The sequence below is a fragment of the Anas platyrhynchos genome, chromosome 3 (genome assembly GCF_047663525.1).
Source record: "Anas platyrhynchos isolate ZD024472 breed Pekin duck chromosome 3, IASCAAS_PekinDuck_T2T, whole genome shotgun sequence".
Taxonomy (NCBI): Eukaryota; Metazoa; Chordata; class Aves; order Anseriformes; family Anatidae; genus Anas; species Anas platyrhynchos.
Window position 1 is genome coordinate 75,374,640 of NC_092589.1, and position 27,109 is coordinate 75,401,748.

Sequence of the window (27,109 nt, forward strand, 5' to 3'; positions counted from 1 at the left end):
ACAGAAGCTTTGAACATGCCCAGCTGAGGCACATATGACCACCTCAGCTGTGAATGATAAGCTTGCAGTGTGAAAGGAATGAAAAAGATAAAGGTAAGCTTATCTGGAACCCTAACTCTCCTTTTTTCCATCCATCCTTACTGCTAGCAAGGTGTCTGTCGGACTATTGATAGGGATCCTCCATTTTAAGACCAAAGGGATTACCAGGCTGTGGAAGAAGAAACTGATGAACGCTGACAGGGTATCAGAATTTGTACTTACTTGTGGGTTGATGACCGCAGCATTGAGCAGAGACAGACAGGATGTCTTTAGATAAGCAGCCCTAACCCCATTTTTGGCATCTATAACTGGACACTAATAATTCAAAACCTTTCCTTGGTAATACAGGTGGCCAGTTATGTTTCCAAAATATAGATATCACAGTCATGAGAAGATACCTCTTTTTAGTGTAGAGTGGGTCAGCCTTTTTTTTTCTTTTTTCTTTTTTCTTTTTTCTTTTTTCTTTTTTCTTTTTTCTTTTTTCTTTTTTCTTTTTTCTTTTTTCTTTTTTCTTTTTTCTTTTTTCTTTTTTCTTTTTTCTTTTTTCTTTTTTCTTTTTTCTTTTCTTTTTCGTTTTTCTTTTTTCTTTTTCTTTTTTTCTCTCTCAATTTCTGCTTTTGTATTTTTGGGGACAGATAAGTATTGGCAAAATTTAACTGAGTATGAGCCTTTTTTGATCTCTGTATGAGGGCTGTCTCAGTCTCCCCAGGGTAGGAAACTGTGAAAGGACCCTCCTGATCACTGGTAGGCTGGGAACCTGAAAATGCCATCCAAATTCAGAATGTTATCTTAATTTGGAAGATTGATATTCCTTTACTTTCCTAGTATTGCTGTTTTTGTCCTAATGACTACTATCATCTCCATCTTAATTAGATTTGACAAAAAACCCAAACAACTCATACCCTCTGAAAATTGAGCAAAAACACCTCCAGATGCAAAAGGCTGATGAATCAATCTACTACCAGAATGTGGATTTCAGGTATCTGAGATGAACTACTTCAGCATTAGAAAGTATGTGTTGCTTTTAAAATCTGTTCTTGTATTAAAAAAATAAAAAGCCTTATATATACTAGTTTACCCTAGACTGTGGGCCATAAGAAAATAACGTTACCTTGGCTCTGTAACTTCTGTTATAAATCATCTGCAAATACTAAAGCAGCTTTATTTGCTGAGGTACTTTTATTTCTGAGTTGATATGATATGACAGAAAGAAATCACAATCTCTAAGTAATTTGGGATGGCCAATGTGATAAAATTACCTGACTGTAACTGTACTGTATATTATATGAATGAAATGTTTATGGGTATATATATTATTTTTTATGTGATGTTGCTAATTAGCATCTAGTATGATTATCGATTTCATCAAAAATATCCCTATTTCCACAAGACCTTTTAAGGTGAGGGGCAGCCAGGAAACAAGTTCTTTTTCTGTATCAAGTTTAACATCTCCTGTATCTATGGATAACAGGTTCTGAGGTGAACTGCTGAGTGTGTCACAGTACAGCTGGTAGAGTTAAGTGTGGAAAGTCAGTCTGAGCACATGCTGTAATGGATTTGACCTCGAAGAGCACAACAAAGAGAAATTGCAGATAACCATCTGAACTGACTTCAGAAGCCTGTAGCCCTGACTCCCTGGATACCAGGAGAAAAGAGAAGGACTAAATAGATCGGAATGAACAATCAGCAATACAAGAATGAATAAAAGTGTAATATTTGAAGTGCTGACAGTAGAAGAAAACACAGAAGAGCAGTATATTTCCCTACATGATTCCAGTCATATTAAGAAAGTGAAATTCCTTAAAAGAAAGCTTTGTAAAAATAAAATATATATTGAAAGAAGTGAGATGTGAAAGTAGTATTGGAACAATGAAGACATGCAGCTGAGAAGATCCTAAGCACCTCTTCATGGTGAGCAATTACTGATTAAAAATTCTAAGGAGAAAGGAGAAACTACTCACATGGAGGATAAGACTTGCATTACTCTGCAGTGTTTTAAATTCTTAATCAGCATGGATAAGAAATTCAGGTAGAATTATATAAGAATATGACACAGATAGATGCTTCTCTGGTCATCACAAAACAGGATTTCCAATTCACAGGAATCAGCTGAATGCTTATGTGTGGTTTTGGTCAGAAGTATAAGGAATTTTCCCGTGAGCTGTGAGTTCTGGGGGTGTTCCTTCTCCTGGAAACACTGTGCCTCCCATTCAGGATATGTCCCCTGGACCACCATTGTGCCTGCAGCAAGACCAATACTTGGTCCATCCCAGCAGGACCCAGCTGGGATGGCTCCAGCCTTACGGTTGGCAGTAGTGGATTTTACAGGGCTCTGCCTCAAAAGGTCGTCAAATGACAGAGCATCTGGGATATAAGTACAGCCATTTTTGGATCAAGTTTTTCTGGGCTGAAATGCTGTACAGTTTTGAGCAAACCAAATTCAGAGGCTTCAATTAAAATACTGTACCTACATGCTGGTTCCCAGCAGGCAAAGTGTGGGAAGGAATGGCGTTAAGCACAAGAAGTATGCAGAAATGAAAGTAGAAGGTGAAAGCACAACTATTTGATTTATTCAGTAGTATAAAAGGGCAAATATCTGCAGCGGGTATGATTCCATCAGTTTGACCTTCCTAAAGTTAACTTGACAGTGCAAAAATCACCTTACTGTATGCTTGTGGTCTAAAATGAGAAGACAGAAGATAGAAAAGAAAATGGAAGCTAAGAGAGTTGAAAGGACATCTACATGTATGTTTGTTGTCCCAGAAAACATCAGGGTAGAACTGGGCGTGGAGCCCAGCTCACATTGTATCCACTACTTGTTATAAGGATGGGCTTTCCACTTTCCATTCTTCATATTACATTTATTAGCAGAAGTAGGATTAGGAAGAGCTTTGTGGATGCTCTGGGACTAGAGACTGCTGTGATCAAGTGCTACTTGTTTTCTGTCTATTGTGTTTAAAAAGAGAGGCAGAGTAAGGAGATAGAAAGTATGCACATGTTCACTGCTGCATCTGCTCTACAAAGCCCCAAGTCAGAGTAAAAATAAGCCTTTGAAGAGAATATAGACACCAGTGTATTTAGTTTTGATTTATTAAAATAGTTTTCAGACTGCAGTCTTATTTGTCCTGTGAGAACTGCGCTCTCTGGTAATGGGAGCATTGAATTTTCATGTGAAACATTTTAGAGAGCATATTTTTTTCCACGTACAAGAGTGTGACAAGAATTTGTTCTTGTATGATGATGTGCAAGTTATTACAGCTGCTATGCTAAACATGTATTTATGATCACTGCTGGCACAACTGCTGTGTATTTTGTTTATATTGTTAGAAACCTAGTTGTGACACATTATAAAAAATACATTCTTTTGTGATAGTCTTACACTAAGGCAGAATAAATCATACCTTCTACCTCTGTTCTTGCTTTTCTGATATTGCACCTTTGCTTTTCCCTACCCCAGAGGAGAGAGCGCCTGTGTGATTCTCAGTCCCATACCAGATGATGTCGAAGGCCTCATGAAAGGGTGAAAATAAATGCCTTAATATAGCTGTCAGAAAGATGAGCCCCAAACCTCTGCATGCAGCAGCTATGGTCCTTCAATCAGAATAAGTTGCTTTCATTAAGTGCTAGTTTGGGAGCAATCTAGAAAAACTTTACACATGTGATGAACAATATAATGAATAATTTCAAAATGGGGAAAACAAAGCTTTCAAAATACACAAGAGTTAGCCAGATCCAATGCTAGACAAGTATTCCTCATATCATTCATTTACCCTGTTCTTCCACACTAACATGGATAAAAGATATGACTACCTCCTCTGTGTGCTTTTTAATTTCTTTTATATATATTTTTTATTAATGAAATCACAGTCAGATTTCAGCACAATATAAAAGCTCAAGTTTTGGTAATTTTGAATTAGATTCAAAGTTAGTTTATTTTCATTTACCCAAACAGAATATTTCAGTATTGTCTAACAAGCAGCATTCTAAGAGCATTTTTCATAGTGTGTCATCATATCCATTGTATATGAATGTCCTTCATAGGCCTCCTCCTGGTTGCCTGTCCATGTTGCCACTGAAATCAGTGGTACAAATCAAGCCCTATTGTTCTAAGAATCAGTCTTACTGAAGCTTAACTATGTGGATATGTAGGTATACATCAAGATGGTTACACCTACACTGCTGTAGATATTTAAAAGATATGAGTTTATGCAGTACCAGTAGAGAAAAATGCAATGCTATTTTTTTTCTTTTCTACTTTCACATACAATGAATTATTTGTAATTTTGATTTATTTTGTTCCTTCTTTTAGAAATGTATGTAACATGTAGTAAATGTTTCACTTACTAAATCTTAAACAGAGAATTATACTTTACATTATTAAATGTTTTAGGACTCAATTTCCAAATTATTATTATTATTATTATTATTATTATTATTATTATTATTATTATTATTATTCACTGGAACATAAGTAAATATAAATATGAAAAATTGTTATTTTATTCATATTTAATGTATGAAAAGGATAGCGGGGAAGGAAAAGGTGTCAGAACTTTTTTTCAACAGCTTTGGGTCCAAATGATCGAAACATACAATATACACATCTTAGTGTCATGCTTATTGACAGTCTAAATGTGAATAACAGCCAGCTAACTGAGAGTTATGCAGACGTGTTTGCAAAGCTGGTGTCTTATTTTTTAATCTGATTTTATATAATAAGAGGAAGCAGTTCCAGACAATATATTTTGGATATTTTATTGTCTTCTCCGAGAGCTGATACTGCTGGGAATGATTCCAAAACAGCTATTACTGAACCCTGAGAAAGAAGTGATGAGAATTTCAGTGGATATTATAGTAAAGCAAACATTTACTACCTGTTTTCACAGGTGTTCTTAAGCTTTTCTCTTAACCCAGAAAAGAAATCGTGCCCTTGTGCTATGTACCACTGGGCTGTGATTTTTGGTTGATGCTCAGCTTTCAATGGTGTATATGTACAGCCTCTTCAGAAAACAGCTGGTTACGAGGCATTTTGTTTAATTATGTTTTGTTGTTTTGACTCCTGTAGTGTTTATCATCCTGAGGAATATGGCTGGAAATATAGGTCAATGATCTTTTATACATTACAGTCTTACTCACTGCTCCATGGGGGATTAGCTACCTAACCAGAATTTTTTTTCATTATTTCTTTTGTGTAGCTATTCTAAATCACATCTTTATAAGGCTACGGGGTAAAAGGCTGAGGTCAGCAAAATTTTGTTTGGTCAAGTCCTCTTAAATAATTCCTTGCAGTGTAATAAAAGGGTACTTTTCTTACCATGCAGCATACAGGAACCCAGTAAAGAGAAACTACGGGGAAGAAAAAAGCAAAAGACAACTGCAGAGCAGGAAAACTGTTGAACATTCTCCAATTTTGTTTGACATTTCACAGTGACAGAAACCTCTGTGCTAAATATGTTTGTGCTGATCTGCTGTGAAAATTCACTGTTCAATAGCTTCCAGAGTTTCTCATCTCTTACCTAGGGTGAGCAAGTGTAGTGGCTGACCATTGGGCTTCCTTGCTGAGTGGCTGGCTAGAGTGGCTCAAAGACTTTTAAAGGATTTTGTGAACTGTATTTCCAAGGTGTGCCTCTACTTTTAATCTCCTTATAACTGGAAATTGCCAGTCCATGGTGCCTTTGGTGAAAGGCAGTTACTGAACTTTGTCTATCAGCAAATGGATGGAAAAACACTGGAAAATAACAGTACCTGTTGGATCATAAAAACAAACAACTCTGCATAAGATGCTTTGCTTTAACACAATTTCATTTTAATTTGAAGTAGCAACATTTGCCAGTGTGGTGAATCCTCTTTCTTAGGTCACACGCTGGCTGGCCCAATGACAGAAGGTAAAAAATGCAGAGATGGAGATGGAGCACAAGGTCATTTAATTTACTATCCTTCATTTTGCTTAGCTGCTTTTTTTGACTAGTCTCATTTTAATATTCGTGGTGATCTCCACTGGTTATTTTCTTTGCAGAATATTCACAGCTTAGTGTCAATTTCAGGGCATGACACATTTTAAAAGAGAATAGAAAGGGTTAAAATAAAATGCTACTGCAACTTTCTGCTATAAATGTCTGCTAACAGAGGCACATGGTGACGATTACAGTAAATTAATTGCTTGGTTATGCAATGCTCTCTTCTTGCATTCATAGTCTAAGTAGCAAATCAATGTATCTGCATATTCTTATTCTAATGATAGTTAGGACATAATGATATAGTAGAGTGTAGGGACAAGAGTAACAATGGCTATTTTTAGCTTAGGGAGATTGAGTAACCTCTGGATAGCTGAACCTGCTACTCTCTGTGTTTTGGGGAGTTAAAGCTGAAATCTAAAAAAGACCTCTTTCAGACATACATGGCTTGAAATATTGGCACTGTTTGTTTTCACTAATTCTTTGTTTAAAAGACAAACAAAGCAGGTTTTCTGCCCAATCTAGGAAACCTGTCAAGATGTACCAACAAAGACTAAGCCGTAGACAAAGCAGCTTGAGCAAACTGAAGCTGTCTGAAAGAATTGGGGTGTCAGAACTTCAAACTGAGCTGCAATCCACCTCGAAGATCCATTTGAGTGCCCTGTAATGTTTCATGTACACATGGAACTATGAAATTAGGTGTTCCAGCACAACATTGGTTAATTTAACTTTGGGTGTAGTCCCTGTTTACTGTCCATAAGTCAGATGTTCACTTTGTTGAAGCATCCATGAACGAAAGTTGCTTGCTGATGCTGCACTGTAGTGCTATCCAACTTGCACTGAAGAAAAAATCCCAGTTAGTTTCCCATGGCTCACTTAGCCATACGAAAGCTGTGTGGGAAGGCAATTTTTCTTGTGAAAATGGACCATGGAAATGAGACCAGCTGGGTTTCCAGGTTGCTCTTCTGGGGCCTTGACAGACTGGGACTTAGGGCTTTTGGCAGCCCTACCTGCCTTCTAGCATCTGCCGGGTGAGCAAAACAGCACTGCCTCCGCGTAGCTCTGCTTTGCATATGTCTCCTTCTCATTGCAAACATATGAAAGACACACATTTTATTGCAGATTTTTGGCATGTAGACAAAGTGCACAGAGGGGGGATAATTAGGCTTCAGGGTGGCACCTCCCTCTAACATCATAAATCGAAGTTATTTAACAATGAGTACAATAGAATTGCAATAAAAATGCTTGGAAATAGAATTTCAATAGCCAAACTTGTTTTCGTTAAGTTGTTTACCATAAGTGAAATAAAGTACAGAGGGAAATGGAAAATGTGGTAACTGCACTGAATGTATTTGTACAGTTTTCAGATGTCTCTGAGTTACCCAAAAGAGCCCTTATACTGTATTTCCTCTTAACGTATCTGTGGATTCTCTATGTAAAAGCTCAGAGTATTTTCCTTGGATTTTTTTTTCCTTCTCTCCTGGCTAAAACTTTCTTCTAGCGTAAAGGAACTTGGCAGTATAAAATACTTCAGATAGTGAAGCAAAATTTTCATCTCTGCACCTGGGACGGGGAAACCCTGGCTGCACGTACAGACTGGGCGATGAGACGCTGGAGAGCAGCCTAGAAGAGAGGGATCTGGGGGTCGTGGTAGACAGCAAGTTGAATATGAGCCAGCAGTGTGCCCTAGCAGCCAGGAGGGCCAACTGTGTCCTGGGGTGCATCAAGCACGGCATCGCTAGTAGGTCGAGGGAGGTGATTGTCCCGCTCTACTCTGCGCTGGTGAGGCCTCACCTCGAGTACTGTGTGCAGTTCTGGGCACCACAGTATAAAAAGGACATGAAACTGTTGGAGAGTGTCCAGAGGAGGGCTACGAAGATGGTGAAAGGCCTGGAGGGGAAGACGTACGAGGAACGGCTGAGGGCACTGGGCCTGTTCAGCCTGGAGAAGAGGAGGCTGAGGGGAGACCTCATCGCAGTCTACAACTTCCTCGTAAGGGGGTGTCGAGAGGCAGGAGGCCTTTTCTCCATTAACACCAGTGACAGGACCCGCGGGAATGGGGTTAAGCTGAGGCAGGGGAAATTTAGGCTTGACATCAGGAGGAAGTTCTTCACAGAGAGGGTGGTTGCACACTGGAACAGGCTCCCCAGGGAAGTGGTCACTGCACCGAGCCTGTCTGAATTTAAGAAGAGATTGGACTGTGCACTTAGTCACATGGTCTGAACTTTTGGGTAGACCTGTGCGGTGTCAAGAGTTGGACTTGATGATCCTTAAGGGTCCCTTCCAACTCAGGATATTCTATGATTCTATGATCTCCTACCCCAATTTAAGAATGTGAACAAAATTTTTGATTATTTACTCTGAGTATAAATCAAACTTGTTGGACTTCAACTGACCTTGTGTGAACTGCAGAAAGACAGGGTTTTACCTCTCAATCTGCCTGGAGAGCCTGGACTTGGTGCAATGAAATCCATTGATGTTGAGGATCAGCATCCAATGACTAGTATACCTTTCTTATCTAAAACCATAAGAGAAAGCTTTCAGCAAGTCAGCAGTGGCAGTCACATGTGAGTGGACATCATCATTTTTTTACTTGTGTAGTATTCTAGCAAAGTAACTCTTTGTGTCATTTCGTCCCTCTGACAGGTAGGCTCTAGATCTGAGACCCACCAGGCCATGGTACAACTGAGTTCTTAGGGAAAGACTGAATTGCTAAAGATGTTTTCAGCAGCTCTAGGTTTTTGCCAAAATTGCATTCTTTTTTCCTAGATGATTGCAGTGATAAGACATAATTCTGTGCTGGGGAAATTTATTTGGGGGAAGGACAGATCTTATTATCTGGCTTGGCAACCACAAAATTCTTTAATTATATTCATCGGGACATTTTTCACCTTGCTCTGGAGACGCATTGAATTGAACATCCCTTAATACTGAAAAGGAATATTCATAGTACATATTATTATGATTATTCTTTTCCTGTATCTGTGATATAAAACTGTTCAAAAGGAGCAAAATGCTTTCTTCTCAGCATTTGAAGTAGACATTGCATTCTTATACTGGACAAATTTCACCGAGGTCAGTGGCATGCCAGTTGCATAAACAGCATATACGATGAGAGTAGGAGCTTTTCCCTTAAAATGAGTAAGTTTTATGTTCAGTCTCAGGCTCAAATGCAGATATTTAGAAACTATTACATATGTATATTCTGGCATATCAGGATAAGAATTTTACCCTTTGTTGTCTTTCATCCAGGGAAAAGTAGGGGTGGGAAATGGCTTGAAAAAATATGCCATAAGTAGCAGAGAAAATGGGTTTAGTGGAGATGATGGTGTAAAACCCGGGAGGCATATCATTGACTCATGCTGTGCCAAAATTAGATTTTAAAATTGTTTCTGTCATCTTATGAAAGCCCACAAGACTTTGTTCTGAATATCCTAAAACTCTTATAACTTCTGTTCAAAAGAAGTTGGCTATCCTCATTCTTGATCCTCCAGACATTCCTACATGCTAAGATGTTGATATAATTTTTGACACATTTCATCTAAATAAATAAATGTCCTTTTTCCTCACCTGCCAGAAGAGAGGCTTCTAAGCCTGGGAGCTGCTACTGGGGCCAGTTGAAAAGTACTGCAGAATGCATTACAGAATCACAGAATCACAGAATTTCTAGGTTGGAAGAGACCTCAAGGTCATCGAGTCCAACCTCTGACCTAACACTAACAGTCCCCACTAAACCATATCCCTAAGCTCTACATCTAAACATCTTTTAAAGACTTCCAGGGATGGTGACTCCACCACCTCCCTGGGCAGCCTGTTCCAGTGCCTAACAACCCTTTCGGTAAAGAAGTTCTTCCTAACATCTAACCTAAAACTCCCCTGGCGCAACTTAAGCCCATTCCCCCTCGTCCTGTCACCAGGCACGTGGGAGAACCGGCCAACCCCCACCTCACTACAGCCTTCTTTAAGGTATCTGTAGAGAGCAATAAGGTCGCCCCTGAGCCTCCTCTTCTCCAGGCTGAACAAGCCCAGCTCCCTCAGCCGCTCCTCGTAGGACTTGTTCTCCAGGCCCCTCACCAGCTTCGTCACCCTTCTCTGGACCTGCTCAAGCACCTCGATGTCCTTCTTGTAGCGAGGGACCCAAAACTGAACACAGTACTCGAGGTGCGGCCTCACCAGAGCCGAGTACAGGGGGACGATCACCTCCCTATCCCTGCTGGTCACACTGTTTCTGATACAAGCCAGGATGCCGTTGGCCTTCTTGGCCACCTGAGCACACTGCTGGCTCATATTCAGCCGACTGTCCACCATCACTCCCAGGTCCTTCTCTGCCTGGCAGCTCTCCAACCACTCATCTCCCAGCCTGTAGCTCTGCTTGGGGTTATTGCGCTGCAGGTGCAGGACCCGGCACTTGGCTTTGTTGAACTTCATGCAGTTGACCTCAGCCCATCGGTGCAGCCTATCCAGATCCTCCTGCAGAGCTTTCCTACCCTCGAGCAGATAACACACGCACCTAACTTGGTGTCATCTGCAAGTGTATGAAAAAGTTACCTGTTCTATTGGACTGATTTCTCCATCTGGTGCTGCCAATTAATTTGCCAAATTTAACCTTTTAAAATGTCATTCTCTGCCCCCTCTTAAGGATAACTAACTAATGCATTTTTTTCCTCTCCTGACTTCTTAAAAGCTCCTGCCCTTTCCATGGACGTAGGAATTTCTTAGGTTGATTGTGAAAAGGCAAAAAAAAAAAAAAAAAGTATTGCAAATGCAGCTTCCCTCCTGGGAAGTAAATGATAGTTTTACCCCAGTCAAAGTCACAAATTACTAGTTTTAATCACCTCAGAATATAAAATTGTAAGGCACTGAAGACAGAATTATTCAACTGCTGTTTAAAAATGGCTAATGTCTGTGTCCATGGCATGGCTGTCCTGTTGACATCCTGTTTTAATGAATATTATGAATTCCTTTTCAGTTTAGAAAAAAAAAATCCATCATGCTGATGTGGCTGTAGACCTTGTATTTTTCACAGTTATGAATCTTGTATTATTATGTTAGGAGTGCGTAGTTCTGTTCTTTCTAGAGACATTTCACTCTTAACTCCGATGGCCATTTGTATTTCATTCAGAGAACTATGAAAAATGCTGATACTAAATGTTTTACAAATAGGCTTTTATTCATCCTTTTTGCCATAATACAGAATGATGTGATTAGTAATGATTTTTAACTGGCTTCTAAGAAGGTGTCATGTATCAGTTTTGTCATTTAAATTAGTTGTTGTAATAATGAGAGTATATCAATTATTCATTGTAAGGTTGAGTTAGATCAATTCGATAATTAATCTGTCTTGTTTCTCTACTTGTTTATTTCCAGTAATTATGAAAATATTAGTGTTACTATATGCAGTTAGTACTTAATTTTTTTGTTCTACAGATTATTTTACAAACAATATTCTATGAAGTATCTGTTGTTTGTTTGTTTGTTTGTTTTTGTTTCCTTTTTTAACCGAGAATGGGATCATAGTGCTTAGTTCCTAAATATTGTTAGTATGCTTGCAAAAATTGTTCACATTTGGTTGTTCTCTTTAAAAGTGCAAGTTCATCAGTTGCACAGTGAAGGACTTCTGAACTGAAGGTATTTGCTGAGGGAAATTTCAGGACTGTGACAAGGTACAGGTTTTTCCAATTTTAACTGTAATGTCTAACCATCAGGTGTCAGGTTTTCTGCTCCTGTTTCCCTCTCATTCTTGGCTGCACAATATCCTAATTTTAAGGAAGAATGGAGATAAGTTCTGTTTTTATACCTGTGGTTTGCTTCATATTCAGTTATGAAGTCCACCTCTGTGCATCTCTTCTATGCTCTGACAGCCCGGGGTTACAGCCAAAGGTAAAGGGACCTTTTCCACTTTTGATCTGGGCAATGTAAATCCGCAAGTTTATTACTGCCAGCATGGAAAACCAGGCTAACAGAGAGGCAACTCTGCCCTCTCCTTTATCCAACATCTCTGTACTACCTCCTCCCTGCAGGAATGTGACTGTGGCTGTTTTGCTGTTTGCTGTGAGCCTTCACAGCTTCAGTCATGGCTAGAAGACGGAACACGTCCAGGATCAGGGTTAGTTTAGGTATCTCCTTTCCTTGCCCTGTCTCTGAATTAGGATTCAGGCTAGAAGCTACACTTTTACTCAGACACAAGCACTAAAATTATGACACAATATTGGGTGGTCCAAAGCATAGCAACCAGCTGAATTTTGTTCCATCCTGACTTGACTGTGTTGAGGAGTAAACAAATGTTCTCCAGCATTGCCTATACTTTGCCAACACCAATCTTAAACAAAGGCAGATGATCTGAATCTTTCTGAAAGGATGTGTAACTGAGTTATCTGTATAGGGCTACTATATCTGTACTAATTTTTCCAAGATAAATCCTGTCCCGATTTTTTCCCCAGAGCAGAATACAGCAGCTCAGTTTTATGAAAATGACATGATTTGATTAGGAACATATATTTTTAGACTTTTAGAAGAGACTGAATATTATTGTAGAAAGTTTGGTTTAGGAAGTATGCAACCTCTGTAGGATTATTTGTGTTCAGAAAAACTTTTTTTTTCCTCTGGATATCTAGATTTTTTTTTTGTGGTTAAGGAAATCCCAGTGCACTCTAGTAAGAAGTGAAAAAAAATTTGAAGCATCTTATCTCCAGTTGTTAAACTACCAGAGTAAAACATGACTGTGGACATGGGAATGTTACATAGCATTGTGAACCAGGGTTATTGTCAACAAATGTTTTTGCATGCTTATTTTTATGGAGAGATGAATTCACTCTCAAGTTCAAGCATATCTGCCAGGTCCAGAAATCATGTGCAAATGTACACCCACAAGCAGATCAAGGTCAATTTCCCATGAAGGCATAGGCAGACCAAGAGTGTTCAGCTGTCTAGGCACAGCAGATCTGGTAGAGGTGGTTGTCCTGCACCTCAGGCCACCAGCAGATGTTTGAAACATTTAATGAATGCTCTGAGCCATAGCTACAACTGGGCCCAGGAGAGGAATGAAGAGTGTGTAGGTCACAGATTTGGTTGAGCTTTAACTTGCTTTTGACCTTAATTAGCCAAAATGGCCGGTTTCCAAGGATGTAAGTGTTTCTGGGAAGCAAAGAGAAAGGTTATACTATCCAGTCCTTCAGACATCAGGTCTATAAGAATCTTAAATTCCCCAAATTACCCACTGGTAAATCAGCAAATACTGGTCTGTGCTAAAACCTAGTAACTTTTTATCTCTGAAGTCCTTTAAAAATAATAAGAATTTTAATATAATCAGCAGTTGAGACTGCTTGTTCCTTACATTAATCAGTGGTTATGGTTTTGCAAGAGAAGAGCCAGTAGTAGGGACCCACACTATACCTGCACATGTAATTGTGGCCATTACCCAAGTGAACGTACCCTTGAGCTCCTACCTATCATGCAACCGTCATGTCACTTCACACTGATAGAAGTGATAACTGCATTGCAAAGCCTCAGAGAAAAGATCAGAAATACCTTCCCTGCAGTGTTTATAAGGTTCTTCAAAATAATAAATAACAGAGCACTGTAAGTTGGTCCTCAGCCAATTCAAATTTGGTAATTTCTAGTATCACTGTACTCTGTCAGGAATCTATTGTAAATATTTAAATATTACCAGTTTTAATCTGACAATTGTGTGAATATTCAGTCGTCATTATCTCAATGTCATGATATGATACTATTTAAAAAATATGAAGTTGTGAGAAATTTTCAAGGATGTTGCTTTACATTAGTAGCTTCTTTAGTATTGGTCATACATATCTAATAATAAATATTTGGTGCCATTACATGATTTCTCATCAGGGTACTACTAGAAAGTGAGAGTCGTTAACTCCTTTTTGCAGATGAGAAAGTTGAGGCCCAGAGGAATAATGTATCTTCATATAATTTATATATTATTATTTATATAATTTATATATTTCAATATTATTTTTATATTATTATATAATTTATATAATTTAATATTTATATATTATTATTTATATAATTTATAATGTATATTATAGCTCTGATGAGAAGGACCTGAGGGTCCTGGTGGATGACAGGTTGACCATGAGCCAGCACTGTGCCCTTGTGGCCAAGAGGGCTAATGGGATCCTGGCGTGCATTAAAAGGAGCGTGGCCAGCAGGTCAAGGGAGGTGATCCTCCCCCTCTACTCTGCCCTGGTCAGGCCTCACCTGGAGTACTGTGTCCAGTTCTGGGCTCCCCGGTACAAAAAGACAGGGATCTCCTGGAAAGAGTCCAGCGGAGGGCCACAAAGATGATACGGGGCCTGGAGCATCTTCCCTATGAAGAAAGGCTGAGAGTCCTGGGTCTGTTCAGCCTGGAGAAGAGAAGACTGAGAGGGGATCTCCTCAGTGTATATAAATATCTGAGGGGTGGGGGACAGAAGGATGTAGCCAACCTCTTCTCAGTGGTTTGTGGGGATAGGACAAGGGGCAATGGCTGCAAGTTAGAGCACAGGAAGTTCCACACTGACATGTGAAAGAACTTCTTCACGGTGAGGGTGATGGAGCATTGGAACAGGCTGCCTAGGGAGGTTGTGGAGTCTCCTTCTCTGGAGATATTCAAGGGCTGTCTGGACGCCTACCTGGGCAGCCTGCTCTGAGGAACCTGCTTTGGCAGAGTAGTTGGACCTGTTGATCTTTTGAGGTCCCTTCCAACCCCTACAGTTCTGTGATTCTGTGATTCTGTGATTCTGTGATTATGTGATCTTATGTGGAATCAGTAACCAAATAGGAGCTTAACACAGGATCTGAAGCAGGTTATGCTACCATAGCTTAAAAGTGGTACTGATGTTACAAATAAGTATATTTCTGAAGAAAGGCACAATGTATAGGTAAATGTATTGTCAACAGAGTTCAAAAGGAAGTACTTTATGATTGTGCAATGGCAAAGAAATAGGTGAGGGTCAGCCTTTACCTCCAAGGGCTTTTATTTATGTATTAATTAATTAATTAATTTATTTATTTATTGTTCTGTGTAGAAAAATGATCACTACCTTTAAAAAGCAGATGTGGTCAAAGCCATCTTCTTCCCTTTCAAAATAACATTGAAACATAAATGGAACAAAGAGTGAGTGAATTGCAGTCACAGCTGGGATTCTTAACAGTCCTGCACAAAAACTGCTTCAAAACTTTTCTTCTCAGTCTTGAAAAAATTCTTCCCTCTGTGCTCCGCTCTCCTCCTCTTTCTTCCCTCCTGTCTCCTCTTTTCTAAAATGTCTGAGGTGTTAAAGCTCAAAGTATGGTCGTCTCCAGGCAGTAAACAAATTGAAAAGCTGAGAAAATACCTTAGAATTTCCCAGATACCACGGGAATGTGGAAGAGGTTTTTTGTTTCTTTGTTAGTTAGTTTGTTTTTTCAGTCATAAGGACAGCAGTTAGTTGCTCTAAGATATTGCCATGGGCCCACAGCAGTGTGCATGTTGGTCAGCTCAGGTTCACTAGGAAACCTCAGAAGTTGTGGTGTGCATACAAGTCAATTTTTTTACCAATAAAATTTTTTACCAACTAAAAATTACCATTGCAGTCCTCAGGCAAAGCTAGCCAGCAAACAGGGCTGTAACTGAGAACCTCTTTACCTTTAACCTTCTTACTGAAGTGGAGTAACTTCATATAGACCTGCCAGTGAAACAATAAGGAGTTTTACTTCTCTGCAGTTTTGTGTGTATAATCATCTGGAGCTAACCATGGCACAAGGGGAAAATACATTGTTGCTCAATATTTTGCTTATCTGACTACAGTAATCAAATGTGAAGTTTTAGTCTTTTGCATAAAAATTTTATGGATTGCTATGCTGACAATTCTTAAAGGTATTACTTCCTTTGCTTCCTTTCAATTCAGCTCACTTTTTTTTTTTTTTTTTTTTTTTTTTTTTTTTTTTTTTGGGGCATGTGTGTGATTTTTTTTCCAAGAAAGGTCTGCCTTGGCTTTGCAATTTTTGATCATTTAATTTCCTCCAATATTTGCTTTATGTATGAGGGTGTATTAGGATCTGGAATAGTTTCTTTGTCAAAGATTATTCTAGTCAAGTGTTGCTATGAAGAAATAGCTTCTCAAATTAAAAAAAAAAAAAAAAAAAGAGGATAAAAAATATGTTTGTTGTCTCTCATAAAGAACTTTCAATCTCAATTTTCTCAACTAAAGGAAGAACCAGGTCTCATCCAGATGACAAATGAGTCTGATGTGTTTCCTGCTGCCCACATGAAAATGGATGCTAAGCAAAAATTGAAGTTAAACCCATGAGCTGCACACAAATAGTTTCCACTTTAGACTTCAGAAATATTGGCTTGGGGGATTTGCAAAAGGATATGCAATCAGTTGTCCTCTTGAGCCCCCTTCAACAGCAAATGGTAGTGCCGGAGTGTTTGATTGGTTTCTTAAGCTACCAAGTTAACCCCTTGAAAGACAAAAAAGCTGAAGAGCCCGTCTCACAGGAATCTTAAGTTCAATTTTAAAATAGTACCACTTATACTAGAAAAATGCCATATAAAACATGTAAAATATTTTAGATCTTTTTCTTGGTCATGAGCTAATGACAGATTTTTGCTATTCTTTCATGACTACTTGAAGGCAATGAGACAAGATGGTGATGGAACAGCTTCAGTGTTGGTTGGTAACTGAGAGTCCTTATATTTTGCTGAATGGGAAAAGACAGTCTGAAAATGCTTTAGGGAAAGGTACTGCAGATGTAGTGAAAGATCTCCTCTTCAGGATGGTCCTCAGAACAATCAGGTAGAGCAGGGCAAGAGTCCATCTACCTTACTTTATGAGTGAGTAGAAGAAATTTTCTGATTCATCCACCAATCACTGAATCTGGGAAATGCTGTAGGAAGAATGAATAGAAAGGTTGAATAGAATGAATAATAGGTTAATGAAAAAGATGAATGAATTTTTTTTAATGAAAAGAATGAATAATAGGTTAATGTGACATAAAAAAAATATGGAGTTTTCTATCATTGCAACCAAGTTCATTTAGGCTAAAAGAGAACAGTATTTGCCCCAGTAAGCTAATTAAATTTATTTTTCAAACAGCCACAATGAAGTCAGAGATAGAGAATTTATACAATATCTGAAATCTCTGCAATCAGGTGGAATAGCTGAAGGTTCAGATTTCCTACAGCAAACTCAGATTAAAGTCTGGAGCTCGCACTTTCTTTGAGGTAACTAAACATATTTTTATAATGTTTTTGTTACTTTTTTTTTTTTCTTTTATCTATTCCTCCAAATTATACCGTTCAGTTTTGTACTAATCAAAAGCTTGGAGGTTCTTCCTTCAAAACAATCTTTTTAAATAAAAAATTTGGAGTCACCTTTAAAGGTTTGTTGCTTATATTTAATGTGAATTCTATGAATGAAGTATTCATTTCTTCTAGAAAACTTTAAATTGCTGTAAATTGCTGTGCATTTCTAGAGTCTAGGCATGAGTTTATAAGTGGATTATAAACAGCTGTAATACTAAACACATCAATACAAACCCAATCAAGACAAAATATCATTAAGGATCATATACTCAAAAAACCTCACACCCACTGTGCTGTGTCAAGTGGGCTTGCCTACATTTCCCTTACTGCTGAACGAATTTCTCTCTTTTTTAAAGCCAGCGCTAGATGTTTCTCCTTCCTCCTGGAGTGTAACACTCCTTTTCTTCTTACCTTAGAAGTAAACGGTTTTCAAAACGAGTACTGTAACTTCTTTTTAAATAAAATTTCTGTAGTTTTTACTAGTAAACAATTTAGAAATCAGGAAGAGTCTTCAAATGTTTCCTGCAGCTTGCAGTGGCTGTAAAACTACTTTGTAGGGCACAGCTGAGGATTTCCAAGATATAGCAATAAAGCTGATTTAGCTCCTATCCACTCCTTCACATAAGGAGTTTCTCAAAGGTACAAGAGGAAAAAAAGATCACAGTATTTTTAAATCCTGGCAAAGGTTGACTTGGTAGCTGTCACTTACATACCTGACACTTGGTTGTTGTCAGGTAATTTTAAGACATTTTGTCACTCCATTTAGAATCATTTTGGCCATCCAGTAACTTAGTGGGGGGAAAATACTAGTAAGATTTTTTTACCTAAAGCCCCAAATATGAACACCTATCTCTATTCATTTAAAACAGACACATCATTGCTTAAGCTTTTTAGTACTCAGGACTTCAGGAGAGAGCTGAAACTTCTAAGGCATCCTATCAGAAATGTTGTCAGCTTCCTGGTCCTGGGGATATGATGCTAATTTCTCAGTGGCTATGCATCTTTTCTGCTTCTAGACTATATTTTTGCATTACGCTGTGTCTTTTAGGGGAAAATGAGTAAAAGAAATAATTAATCTGAAGGTGTTGTTTGCAACAGCATTTGAACTGCTTTTGTGTATTTAAAATGTTTGGGGAAAGCTTGTACTGGTTCTTGTTCTAAGTTAATTATCCTTAAAAGTTTCCTAGTTTAAATTTTCTCTTACTGTTATATTTTATTAGATTAACTCAAGATTTTTATTAGTGCTCTGGGACAAAGCAGAACACTGTAGCCAATATTGCAGAATTATATGTTCTGGTCTTTAATGTGCATTTTAGTAACAACTAAAAGTTTTCCATTTGTGTTTTTAGTATTAATTCAGTTTTTCTTTGTACACTTTATGCTTCAGATCTTTCCATTTATCTTTCCAGTCCCTCCACATGCTGATTGCACTGATCCTCAGTGGTTCTTCCAGGACATGTTGGCTATTCCCTTGATAACAGATTGTTTAATCCTTGACTAGTCTTGCTGCACTAAATCTAGCAGACTTTACAGCAATGAATCTGAATGCTGATGTAACCCCCAGACAGTTCCATTTATATTAGGAGTGTGCACAATGCTAATCTTAGCTCTTTCTATCTAGGCTGAGGCAGTTTGTGCATGTTACTTGTTCAGATTCACAAATAAGCTTTAACAGACTGGAAAATAATAGGACATGCTATTTGTGACAGATTTGGGATCTAACAGTGCTAAAACTGGACTGACTGTGGGAGGTATCGTCTAGGAGCTGAAGCTTAGAGGTTGAAGGTTAGATGTTGAGAGTTTTTTTTTTTTTTTTTTAAATCCCTATAAGTTTATGGTATATACTAAATGAATAAATCTTTTGACATTGAATTTAAAGTATTTTTATGTTTCTCCTAAAAAATTATCTAATATTAAAGTATTAAAAAGTGTGTAAATATGACAATTTGTACCATCCTTGTTGTAAGTTCTTTAATGACTTTCCAGAAAAGAAAGATTTCTAATCCACAAATTTTAATCAGTAATATGTATATATTACAGTGTCTTAGTTGTCCTATCTGAAGTCGCAGTAGATTTTTATTATTTTTTTTTCTTTGACGAGTTATTGACTTTTCAGTCCCAATTGCATCTGGTAAATATTTGATATTAAACCAGCACAAAAAATATTTCATTTAAAAATAAGCTTACATGGCTATATTTTTCTACTTAAATGTTTGTATAATTATTTTGTTGTCTGCAAGTTGTGGCAAAAACTTGCCATATCAAAAAATATCTTGAGATTTGTTGCCTTAGTTTATTAACCAGACTTGCTCAATAACTTTCATTATTACATGGGGATTGAAATCAGAGTTAGATTGATCCCTGCATACAAACAATTAACTAGCAGCTAGGTTCTTCCATCTAAATGAAATATATCAGGCCACCAAGATAGTTCCAAGTGTTGTTCAGAAAAAGTCATTGATTTATTCATCAAAACAATAACTTCCTGCAACAGTAATTTCTGCTAGCTGTCTTCTCCATAATGACTTACTAGACAAAACAAAATGTATTTGATTTAATGACACTCTGAAGGCCAGATGTATTCTCCTGTCCCTTTATGAAAAACAATGCAGCTACTCTTGAATAGAGATTCTCTACTTGGGAGGGCATGCTCATAATGCTACTCTTCCTTTGATTCAGGGCCTGGCTGGAAATTTTGGAAGGGAATGCATCTGCCAAGACAACTTCTGCCAAAGCAACTCTTCCCACTCTTTTGGCCAAGATTGCATGGACCTTCAAGACCTTGAAGTGTTGTACCTCTGTTGTCAGAGCAATTCCACGAGTCCAAGATAAGGAATAAGAGCTAAAGTCTTAATCCAATATTAGCCTACAGAAATGCTACAAATTCTAATATATACATCTATTTCTGGTATATCTAGCTTGACAGAAATCTCTCAGAATACTTGTTATAAATTCCTTGAGGGGATATACTTCTAATATTGATAGAAGTACTCACTAGTGTCCATTGTACAATGCATCTCTAAGTAGTCTTTAAGTGGCTTATATAAATACTTGATTAAGCTATGCTTCTCCTTAATAATCACTCTTGTGAGCACAGACTGTGATGGCGTTTTATCTGTTGAATTATAATTAAGACTTACTTTGAAATAATTGCTTGTATCTCCACTTATCTAGGTGCTATATCTTGCTGATATGAAGCTGGTGTTTCTGTATTACCATGCGAAAGGCTGCTTTCAGACCTAAGGACATAGGTGTAAATCAAAAAATTGACACATAGTTATCAGAGGTAAGAATTCAAAATTTACTTAAGAAATCATAGAAAAGCTTAGGTTGAAAAGAACTCCTAGAGGTCATCTAATCTACCCACAGTGTAAGGAATTATCAATGAAAATATACAATATTCTCTGCACTGAGTAAAGAAAAAAGGTTTTTTTTTTTTTTTTTCTTCTATAACTAGAACTGGATTTGTCTATCCAGATGGTCAGAAGGTCAAAATGTTTTGATAGGCATTTGAGCTTTTTAATAAATACATTTGTGACTCTTGCATGATTGCAGTTTCTATGAACAGTCATGCAAGCAATTAGCTTGCAATGAACATTTACAGAAACCATATGTCAGTCTCCTATCCTAATCTTCTGCATATGGATATTTGAACTGGAGACAAGTTACAAAGATTATTGTAATCACCCAAAAAGAAGACCACTGACTTCAGTAAACATTCTTGTATTTTTATTATTTTTATTTTTTATTTTTATTTTTCTTCTAATTTTTGTTGTATAAACCTAATTCTTCAGTCAGGGAAAAGGAGAATTTTTATTTTTAAAAAATCTCACTAATCATAACTGTTTCAGAAATATGTAACATTCTCTGAAAGTTATTTTATAATTTTTTGAGTTCAGAGTTGTAATTTGTTGTGTAGAAGAAAATGAATGAAGTAAGAATTGGCTTAATCCTCTGCTGGCAGCCTGGACCCACATTCACAGCTACAATTTCTTTTACATGTATATGATTTATGTAGTAAGAAGCTCAAGCATTCTTACACTTTTTTTTTTTTTAATTTTTTTACATTAACGGTCTCTTATTTTAAATGTTTTTCAAGACTAGAACTGCTTTCATTTCCCTACCTTTTCTGATTTGCCTTTGAATATGCCCAGATAATGTTATTGTACCAATTCTCACAGAAATTACACAGAATCACAGAATGACAAAATGGTTGAGGTTGGAAGTTGATCATCTTGTCCAACTCCTCTGCCAAGCAGAGCCACCTCGAGCACGCTGCACAGGATCTCATCCAGGCAGGTTTTGAATATCTCTAGAGACAGAGACTCCACAGCCTCTCTGGACAACCTGTATTATGAATTTGTGCTGTGAATGATAGAGCTGTCTTCAATAAGATGTTGAGAATAACAACCCACTGTCAGCGGCTGGCATGACAATAACTGGAATCTGCTGTCCTCCAAAATGGTGACTCCAATCTGTCATCTAGATTAATCATTATAGCTTTTCTTCCAGGTCTGCTGCTTCCAGCTGTACAGCGTGGCTCTACTACAGTATCCTCTCACATGGACTGGGTGATGGGGAAAAGGTATTTAAGTCAATATCTTTGTACTCTTACTTATTCTCTCCAAATATGAGAAATTAATTTCTTAAACACAACAACAATGGAATAACAATGTTCAGTTTATATGGAATATCTTAATTTCCTTGTCAAACTAACTCATCTACTTCCAGTTTAATTTCTATGCTGGGGTAGAACAGACTACAAGTGTGTTAAATTTATATGGAAACAACAACTACTTGCCTTAAAAAAAAAAAAGAAGCTGTCGCCAGTGCCGACTTTTTCCTGCAACACTTCCTTTTTATTTAGTACAATGTGTCCTTCCCAGCTCTCTTGCCAGGTGTGATATTACTATACCTATTATTTTCCAACAAGGATTAAATCCTTTTCCTGCAAGGACTCATCATATTGTATGTAGACATTTAAGAGTCAATCAGATACATATGAAATCAATATCCCCAGAACTCAATGGATTTTTTTTCTTCTTCTACTTCCGTAACTGATTAGAATAAAATAATCCTGAAAAATCAATATTGTAGAAGCTTTCTACAAAAGACATGAAATGGTTTTGGTTTCCAGTTAGCACATAACTGAATATCTTTTTCATTAAAGAGCAATATTTTTTTTTCATCATAAATAATTATAGAAAATATTTTGCTCTCAACATTGCTAGTTGCCCTGCACACTGTTCCGTTCAGCTACATTAATGTTAAAAGTATTTCTGGAGCAATTCCACACAGGACTGGAAAACTAGAAAGTACTTATCTCCAAAGGGGTAAAAGTTCATAGTTAAAAACAACTATGGGGGAATTGGGCCTTTAATGGCTTGTGGTTTAACCCTGTCAGGCAGCTCAGCCCCACACAGCCACTTGCCCACCGCCCCCAGGTGGGGTGGGGGAGAGAACTGGAGGGGTAAAAGTGTGAGACCTCATAGGTTAAGACCAAGACAGGTCACTACGCAAAGCAAAAGCCATGCACAAGCACAGCAGAACAAGGAATCCACTCACTGCTTCCCATCGGCAGGCAGGGGCTCAGCCACCCACAGGAGCTCAGGGCTCACCCCACAGCACGGCTCCTTGGGAAGACAAACGCCATCACCCCAACATCCCCCCTGCCTCCTCCTTTCCCCCAGCTGCTGTTGCTGAGCACAGTGCCACACTCACCCCAACATCCCCCCTGCCTCCTCCTTTCCCCCAGCTGCTGTTGCTGAGCACAGTGCCACACGGTGTGGGACATGACTTTGGGCAGCCTGGGCCAGCTGTCCTGGCCGTGTCCCCTCCCAGCTCCTGGGGCACCCCCAGCCTCCTCGCTGGGTGGGCAGCACCAGGAACAGGAGAGGCCTCGGCTCTGTGCAGGCACCGCTATGCAGCAACTGGAACATCCCCGTGTTATCACCCCTATTGTCATAAAAAATGCACAGCACTGTGTGAGCCTCTATGAAAAAAAATTAACTCTGTCCCAGGCAAAACCATGACATTTCTTATCATGGTGTTTCAGGTCTATGACTTGTGTGTGCAACTTCTGTCTTGGAATCATAGAACCATAGGCTTCCATCTAGGTTGGAAAGGCCTTAAAGAGTGCCAAGTCCAATCATGCTAGTTGATCTGAAAAGTTCAAAACTTTCTTGAGGCAAATGCTTCATATTTTCTGTGAAAAGCATAGCTTTTCTTGCATGCTTTCATATTCTTTCCTAAACAGGTAAGGGGGAAAAAATCATTTCCTCTTTCAGATGCACACGCTGATAAAGCAAGATGCTGTAGATGGAGGATAAGTGTTTTTAAAAGCTTTCTGAACTGACTTAAACAGAATAGCAGACCTCTTCACTAATTACTTAGTATTTAAATAAACTTATACCTCTTAAAATGCATTTATCTAATAGTTTTTATTGTAAGAACTGAATGCTGAAAACATATTTCATCTCACTAAATCCTCAAGAATAGGATTTTTATAACAGTTTTTGTCCATTAGCTTTTTATCTGATTCCACTATAAAGGAAGCTAAACCTAATGAAAGGGAGGCTTTCTACTGAGAAATGATTCTTACTCTGAGCATTTCTTTATTTAAATATTTTATTATTTAGAATTCAAACTTTAAAATCAGAAAAAAAAAAGGTTTTCATAACTTCTGTCTGAACTTCATTAAACCACATAAATCAGTGGCACTGGGGCTTTAGCAGAAGGACACTGGGTCCACAAAATAGAACTGTTTACTCTTTTACCTGCCAAAAGTCATGCCATTGTGCAGTTAATAATTAAGCAAATGTACAGCACACATATGTCTAAAATAAAATAATATCCCTAAGTGGGTACTGTTGACCCACTCTCCTCCATGCACTTCATGTTTAAGTCAGCTTGATGGGTGTTTCCACAGATTCTGAGAGGAGATGGGGGCAGAACTGTGGTTTCCACATTTGTTTACAGTGATGCTAACCAGTGCTCTCCAGGCTGTTTTAGAAAAACATGGTACATAGAAGTTCTGTGAATGTACTTGTTACAAAACATTTGTACACAAAGAACACTCAAAACACATGAAGTTACTGTTTTGAAGAGCGCAGCTCGCAAAGTAAAATCCAACAGAAATTGGACTTTAAATTAGGATACTTTTATATGCATTCAATGGTACTGCATAAAGACAGAATTATAGGAAACATGTCCTTTTTAGCCCTGTTTGATAGCTGGGCTAAGGCTATAGACATTCTATTTAACGACTTGGATTTTTTGGGGTCCTTTCCAGTTTTCATATCAACTCACGCTCCTCTGAAGACCAACTCGTTTTCAATTGTTCTAGCTATTTGACAACAGCTTTTAGGAAGAAGTGAGGCACATCTAAAGTGCCACAGAATGAGCCATGCAAAAAAAAATTATGGATGTAGGAATGACCACTTTCTATTTTTTTCTATTATTATTTTTTGTTTCTCCTTGCTTCATAAACTAGGGATACTGGCTCATGCCAGGTAGGGACAAAGCCAAGGTTTCAACTGTTCTCTGGCAAAGCCAGCATCTGTACTGCCTGGATGGTACAAGGACTTGTACTGAGCACCATGCTGAGAAAAGGACATGCTTTTTGATTTATGCTCCCCTTCTGTTTTTGTGTAATAAAGGCAATTTTCTCCTCATACATGTATAACATTCACTATAACTTACCTGTTGCATTGGATTTTTTTTTTTTTTCCATTCATGATGAGTTCTTGGGAAAACAGAAACAATGAAACTAAGTGTTCACCATGGTAATTTTGGGAAGCTAGATTTCCTATTTTTTCTAGCAATAGTATTTCAGATAGGGTAACCAACACTGTTCTATAAAGTGCTACAAGCTACTCTCATCAACTAGACAATGCACAAGAGAAAGAGAGCCTAAAGGAGAGAACATACATGTATCTTTGTAGGACCTCTCTTTGCTGAACTCCAAGGGAGCAAAAAGTTCTGTTACTTATCTGCATTAAGTGGATTTATCTGGGCACTGGACAGCTTCAAGTGTGCTGTAATTATGGGCACGAAGGAGTCCATGCAGCAAGCTGGACTCCCAAGAGCCTGGAGATGAGATCATGCATTGGTCCTTGTGTCAAAGGGGAGTACCATGGTGGCCTGACTGCTGCCCAAGTCTTCCAATACGCTGGGACTTCTCAGTCTGCTGCCTAATTTGACAATGACATGGAAAGTCATTGTAACAGGGCCAAGGAGCTGCCACTTTGCATGTAAACAATATCCTTTCCTATTGATCTAGTGTGCCAATTGTCATTAAGCAGAGCAGAATTTTGGTAAAGATTATGAAAAAGAGGCATGTAGGAGGCTGATGCCAGACACGGCCCATGGGAGATCAGAGCAATGATTTATATATCCACTGCCATTACTTTAACTTTATACATAAACAAAAATATATATTATTTATGTTTATACAGATAATGCATCTTTTTAACAAAAGAACTAGCCAATAGCTGTGTCCTCACTGATGATGAGGCAGCTTTCTGTCTCTAAACATCCTTAGTCAGACATGAATGTAGCCTACGACATATACTAGATTACAGACTTTCTTTTATTTAGCTGTAATCTGTGTTCAGTCTGTGGGACTCATAAAACAGAAGCTGTTTAGATTGCAAAGCAGAATGGCATGCAGTTCAGATCATGGCTGAAATCACTGTAATGTTCTTCAGGGTTACAGAACTGTATTCACCTTTGAAAAGACAAGATGAAACCCAGCACTGGACTTAACTTTTATAAAAATATAGCACCCTGCTTCATGGTATTGCACAGACTTGGTAAATTTATTATTAGGTGACCCAGTATATCATTTGCTTCTTTTACTTATACCCAAGTACAGATTTTCTCTCCTTATGCTTCTCTCTCATGCTACTTTAGAGACAATTTCAGCTGTTTTCAGCTGAAATTCATAACTTGTGCACAGATAACACTATGTTTAATTTCAAGATAACAGTTTTGCTTTCACTTTAGAGTATTCAGATTATATCTGAATTTCAGGTTCAAATTCAGACCCAACCTTTTTATCCCTCCTTGATTAATTTAGCTTATGGTCTCGCTTAGCACCAGGAGATTAATTCAGGTGTCTGCATGTACTCAAGTGAAGGTGCAGTTCAGACCTGCTTTTACTCTTCTTTCTTCATTCCCTTGAGTCTGCATTTATATTTCAAAGCTGTTTTAGGCTGAGAATTCTGTGACCTCTTCTATCAGTCCAGGAGTAAATGAGCCTGAAAATAAATCTTTTGGCAGATACAGGAAGCTCTATTAATGGGTTTGACTTCATACAAATAACAGTGCTATTTTGCTAAGCATGCATTTAACAATGCTTTTACAATGATATTTTTTACTATTGAAATACAAAGCTTTATGAAGTTTGAAGAGACCTTAGCTTTCATGATTCTTATAAAATGCTGTACTGAATAAATGGAAGTGAACAGTTTTGTCACTACAATATGAAGACTCTCAGAAAGTCCTGATCATGTGTTACATTCAGCTCTTTGACTTCCTGTGTGTGTCACACTGAATGCTCATTTTGATGTATAGTGTATGTATGATTCCTGTCTAGATTCAGCAGTGCTCACAGAGAAGTAGGTATGCAGGAAGGGGAGGACATTTAAGTACAGTGCCTAAGAACATGTGTCCACTCCCATATGAGAAACCTTGCTGGTGTCTAGCTTTTGCTCCAGAAGTGCACAGGGCACCTGTGGATCACAGAATCACAGAATCATCTAGGTCAGAAGAGACTTCCAAGATCACTGAGTCCAGCCTCTGACCTAGCACTAACAAG

General features: G+C 38.1%; 2 long non-coding RNA genes across 5 annotated transcripts in view; both read left to right on the forward strand.

Annotated features, from left to right (window-relative positions):
- LOC106019880 (uncharacterized) overlaps positions 1 to 27,109 on the forward strand; it is a 187,607-nt gene that overhangs the window by 72,739 nt on the left and 87,759 nt on the right. For 3 of the 4 annotated variants that reach the window (XR_011808448.1, XR_011808449.1, XR_011808447.1), the window contains 2 exons: positions 19,969 to 20,575; positions 21,802 to 21,874. This is a non-coding gene — a long non-coding RNA (uncharacterized lncRNA). Of the gene's footprint in view, positions 1 to 17,078; positions 17,209 to 19,968; positions 20,576 to 21,801; positions 21,875 to 27,109 lie in introns of those variants that run through there. The other variant, XR_005264801.2, reaches the window with a different exon arrangement.
- On the forward strand, positions 104 to 4,088 carry LOC140002222 (uncharacterized). Its single transcript, XR_011808446.1, has 3 exons — positions 104 to 241; positions 913 to 1,050; positions 1,511 to 4,088. It is a non-coding gene; the product is annotated as an uncharacterized lncRNA (long non-coding RNA).